We start from the raw sequence: 5,915 nt of genomic DNA, 5'->3' as shown, positions 1-5,915 counted from the left end.
AGGGGCAGCCACGTGATGGCAAGGTTTCCTTCCTCCATGGGACCCTGCTCAGAGCAAGGATTGGAGATTGCCAAGAGATTCTCTCTTTAAAGAGGTGCTGCTGGGAATGCTGGGCTGGATTCAGTGGGATTGCTCCTGACTTGGAGCAGGATCTTGGCCCAAATGCTTCCCACTTGAGATGAGCATCTTTGATCCGAGGGCATTGGGGCTGTTGGTGTCACTATAAGACCAGGAATGTACAAAGTCATTCAGGATCAATAGGACTTAAATCCTCAAACTCCACAAGATCTTTTCAGACGCAGCAATGGGGGTGAGGATAAATTAAGCATCTCCAGTGCAGTATCAAGTGAACAATTAGCAGAGAAAAGCTGCCCACGAGGGCCTGATGGAGCAGTGAGGAGATTTTATTGCCAGAGACGTCTGCTAGAAACAGCCTGAAACATTTCCATTTCTGTTGCCTTTTAATAGCAAGGTCAGCTCCTTTCTTCCTACCCTGACATCCTCCATCAGGGCCTCTTTCTGGGAACTCGCAGCAATGCACCAGATGTCACTGAGACAGAAAAACAACCGGGGGCCAAACTGGGGCATTTCGCCACTGCCCCGAATCCCAAACCACACAGTGTCGGGCTTGCTGGGGAGGGGGAGCAGAGAGCATCCCCTCGGTGGCACCGCTGGCCCCTGGGGGTGGACAGACCCTCTTCTTCCCAGGCACAAGCAGCCACCCTGCCTCTGCAAAAAGCCACATGACAGCAGCCCCACATGCCTCCAGGCTTCCACCAGCAGTAACCAGCCACTGGAAATAATCTAAATATTTGCAGCTGAAAGGGAACTTGAGTATTTTTCCCATTTCTGCCCCGTGCTAGGTTTGAACGGCACTCAGCATGGCTCTGCAGAGTTCCTGACAGCCCCGATGGGCACTGGCACACAAACATCCCCTCTTACTGGTGTACAAAGACCTTCGCAGGGAGCTCCATCACAGCCCCCCTGTAGCACCCATACTGCCAGCACTGGGGCAGCTCAGCCTCTGCCTACATCCAGCAGAAGATTTCACAAAAAAAGCCAGAGCTATGAGATGAGACCCAAGAAGAGGGTCCTAACACTGTGAGCAGGGGAACACCCCTTTTCTGGAGGATGCAGTTTCTCTCAGGTTTCTAGAGGCTTTCTCAAGGCTGCAGACCCCGGACATGCAAACACAACACCAGCTGCTGCCCGGGATGGCAAGGGTGAAGTAGGTAAGAAAAGAAACCACAAGACTTAAAAAAGAAATCCACCTACATTTGGTGATGCTCTGAACTCCTGCTTCAAACTTCCATCTCAAGGCGCACTTTCAGGATTCTTCTCTTTAGTACAAACCCTGAGACTAGAAATATAACTACCTTTTAAAAAAAAAAAAAACAAAAAAAAAAACAAAACAAAAAAAGAGAGGGATGAGACCTCTAAATCCCAGGATCCCAGGCTTAAAAATAGGTCCAGGGCTTAAAAGTAGATAGCTTTACATTAGCCCTAAAAATGCAAGTGTCTGCCCTCCTGAAAGGAGCAGAAAGAAGCAGAGACCAAAGGGAAAGGAAGGGTGCAAATGTGGGCTTTTATGGGCGCACAGGTGCCCCAGGTGAGCAGGTCCCCAGGTGGGGAAGCCGCCCTGGCATCCCCCTCCCAGGTGTGCTGCTCAGAGCAGGGGCTGCTGCCTGGTTTTGGGAGCTGGCCACTGCTGTGCAACACCTACCTGTGAGCAGCTTATTAAAACCACCTTTGGGTACATGCTGACCTCTGGCAACACTGTGCGGGTGTGCACCCCGTGTCACCCACAACACCCAGGCTGGGGGAAACCGAGGCAGCAGGGGACAGTGGGGCAGGGCTGGGGTTTGGCTTTGCCCATACTGGCTCCTATCCTCCACTCCCACTCCAGCTCTGCACAGCAGGCTCAGGTCATCTCCAGGGATAGCCTGGGATAGACCATCCCTGCTAATCCCCCGCCTGGCCCACCCCAGGCTGCTCCAACAGCATGGCTGGAGCCACCAGGACATCCATGTGGGGCCTCCAGGAGATGGAGGGATCAGAAAAAGAAGGAAAAAAGTAATTCTTCAATCCTTCTGCCACCCACGAGCTGTTCCCCTTTTGCACATATTTCTAGAGCCTCTATTTTTCCACATTAAAAGGGGCTAGAATAAATTTCACGTTGCAGCACGTAGCTGTGAACAAAGCCACAAGTGTGGATGGCCACATGCACAAATTCTCTCCCCTGATTTTCCAGGTTTTCAGGAGTGACCTTGGAAAAAGAGCGAGCTGTAGTTCTTCATGTCATGGGCGATAACACATTTGTCACCATTCAAACTGTCTGAAGGCTGCCCAGGTTTTATTTTATTGCATTTCGAGGTGTCACCAAGACCCAGCTGAATTACATTGCCAACTCCTTCATAAAAAAAAAAAAAAAAGACTTCTTTCCTTCTCCACACTGCACTGGAAGTCGGGGCTCAGGGGAGCGACTCGGATGTGTTCAACGCATTTTTTTGCAAGCGTGAGGTAGCTGAAAGGCTTTGAGCACCTCATCAGGCCACGCTGATAAATAAAAACGTTCAATCTCGAAACATTGCCAGCCCGTAGTGGGATTATATGGGTTCTTGTGAAGCGGCACAGAGCTGCGTGGCCCCGGCGGTGCCTCCCGCGGGGACCCCCGGAGCCCCCTGGGCACCTCCCGCCGCGCCGCCGCCGCTGTCTCACCCGCCTCAGCCAGAAGGTGACGCCGTCCGCCTGCAAATTGCTCCGAGCCCAATTAGGCGGCCGGTATCGGCCGCAATCACGGCTGCTGATAGAGATAAATGAGGAAGGCACTATCTGCCCAACAATAGTGGTGTGTTTTTTTTTTTAAAGGGGGAAAAAAAAAAGCCCTGGGAAAAAAAAAAAAAAAAAAAAACAATTGAACTTTTCATCAGCTGCTAATCATGATTTTTTTATTGCTTTGCTTAGCATTTTCTGGGGAATAAAACCTCAGAGGAGCCCGGTCTTTTGTGGAAAATGAAAGGGCATATAAAAAAATGAATGTACATGGATTCTAAATATTTCAGGTTGTATGACTTTGTGTTTGACCTTAGCAGAAGATGAACTAATCCTGCAATATAATAGACTTTCATAGAGATATGGAAAATGGCTGCTTTTTTATCTCAGTTGCCATGGGAACCATCAGAGAGAAGGCCTAGCTGAGATGCAATAGAAGGTTATTAAATGTGTGCTTGTGTATATTGGAAAAATACAGCTTTTTGTCATCTTGTGTCACTCATAGGTCTTTAATACGTAATGTTTAGGTTATTAATAAACTAACACAGGTCCATTTTTCACAGGGAACAACTGCAAATACAGCCATAAAAAAATTAGTACAAGTTGAACATTTGCAAAACTCTTGAGCACAGGCAGGGGCTGGCTGGGGCTGCTGCTTGCCCATGACTTCCCACGGAAGTTTCTCTCCCTTTCCAGGCAGGGCAGGGATGAGCTTCGCTGGACAAGCAGAGGGGAGCGGGACACTGTGGATGTCCTGTCCCCAGCCCAGAACCCGCTGCCCCCCTGGGCTGGGGGCCAGGGCAGCGCTGGGGATGCAAGGTGTGCTGTGTGCACAAGATAAAATGTCACCTTGCTGGGTACTTGGGCACGGGCTCAGGTGCTGCCGGGAAAAGGAGGAGTGGGTGAGAGCTGTGGGGACATCTGGCTCTGGGCTGGGGGAATGTCCTGCTCTGGAGATGGGGTCTGCACAGCCAGGCTGGGAGACATTTACTGTTATGCCCATGATTTTTTGGGAAAAAAAAAAATAATTAAAAATAGAGAATAAGAAACAAGAAAACCTGGTGGGAAAAGAAAGAGACAGAGAGAGACAGAGAGAGGAAAGGAGGCAGGCAGACCTGATACTGCCCCGCGCTGGAAGGGATGCACTTTAACTCCAGAAGCAAAGAAGGGCTCTCTTTCTGTGGGGGCAATTTGTTTATTTTTCTCCCCCAGGATCACCAGTTGCTCCTCAAATTTGGGCTGCCCCAGGTGCCCTGTCCTGCCTGCAGTTGGGATGTGTGGGGATCCCCCAGCACCAACGTGGAGGGCTGGAAGCGGCCCCAGCCCCTGGGGGACCTGAGGGACTGGCCAGGCTCTGTGGCTGGGCTGCCAGGATTTGAAGTGGACAAGTTCGGGGGAGCACAGGGAGGTTTTACCAGACTGGTCCAGCTGGGCCCTGAGACCACCAAGGGCTGGGGCAGGACTAGGGCATGGCTGAGCCAAAAAGTGGCTTTTGGGGGAGGGCTGGGGTACGGCTGAATGCGACTGTGAGCACAGGAGTGAGTGGGAGCGGGTGGCTGGGGTGCCCAGGATGATGCTCGCACCTCTTCCCCTTTCCCTGCAAAGCTGCCAGCTCCCCAGTGGAGCAACCCCAAATTTCCATGTGCACTGTATGACAGCACCTTGCAAGGTGGTCTTTCGTCCCACCCTGCTCCCCCGGATCGGGGACAGGCAGGGGACACTTTCCTCACCGCATGGAGTCCACAGCAAAGACTTGCGTGTGCTAGGAGCCTCGGGGGTGTCCCAGGCCCGGCTGGGGGCACCCCGCATGCACAGCAGCCCCCGTCCATGCATACTAAGTAAAGCAAGGAATACATAGATTTTGCCTATCTGCCGATCAAACGCGGAGATCTGCTCTGGTAAATGATGCATTAGATGCGGTGGCTGTATTTGTTGTGTGAGTTTTGAAAGGGTTCCGATAATCTGGAAGCGAGAGATAAGGAACACCATTTATTCAGCAGCACTTTGGAACCAATTTTCAACCCTGTTCAACCCCATTCTCCAGCAGCCTCCAGGAGCCCAGGAGATAAGGATTGGGCTATTCATTATCTTCACAAGGAACAAAGATTAGCTAGCAGAGATGAAAAATTACCCCTGGATAGTAATAATAAGGAAGCGAACCTGGAGAGTTGCTGAGCCTATATTCTCCCTGCTGCTGGTGCTGCTTCTTCTCTTTTTTAAAAATCTCTCCCTCTTTTTTTTTTTTTTTTTTAATTAAATATTAAAAAGGTTGGTTTTTTTTTTTTTTTTTTTTTTTTTTTTTAAGGGGGGACAAAAAAAAGCCTTCCCCACTGTCTATTATATTTTTCAATATGCAGAATATGGTTGTTACCGTGGAAGAGAGCAGAGCACGGTCTCCCCCTTCCTCCCAGATTTTCAGATGACATCTTTAGTACGACAGCTAAACAGCAGAGGAAAACATCCTTCAGACCTGCGCCTCGCCGCTCTCGGCCCCTCCGAGCCCCCGGCTTGGACACCCCCCTCTGTCCCCGCTTGGGGAAAAATCTGCAGGCTTCAAACCCCGCTTTTCCCATAGTTTTTCCGCCTGAGCGACGGTCCCTCGTTTTAGAGTCGTTCCGTGCAGGGACGATCCCAGGGCGCGGCTGGCGACAGCGTCTCCCTCTTCCTGGGCACAAGGGAAAAAAGAGGGGGATGTATATATATGTATATATTTTAATACCGCATTCTTTTGTATTTTTCCCCCTGCATAAATCTGGCGATGTATCTCCTCTCAGAGGATGAAGGGTAATACAGGAGGAGTAATTAAAACACTTACTTTGGAAATGGGCTGCGTAGGGCTGATAAGAATTATCTGCCGCATATCAAGGACCCTTTTTCCCCCGAACCATATCACAAAGACAGACAGAAAATGCCAGCAGAATAGGATTCTCCCCCCCTCCGCCCTTTCCCCTGCTCACATTTTTACCGCCATTATGATGATAATTCCTCTCCCGCGAAACTTTTCTCCTTCCCTTCCCGAACCGTATTTCGTTCCCCCGCTCCCGCAGGGCCCCCGCCGGCCGGTCCGGCCTTTGTCTCTCCATTAATATGGTTTTCCCGCAGCCCCGGGCGGGGGTCTCGCCTGCTCCCCCCGGAGAATCGCG

This window comes from Egretta garzetta, unplaced genomic scaffold (genome assembly GCF_000687185.1).
Source record: "Egretta garzetta isolate BGI_Z169 unplaced genomic scaffold, ASM68718v1 scaffold215, whole genome shotgun sequence".
Lineage (NCBI taxonomy): Eukaryota > Metazoa > Chordata > Aves > Pelecaniformes > Ardeidae > Egretta > Egretta garzetta.
This window is presented reverse-complemented; position numbering follows the sequence as displayed.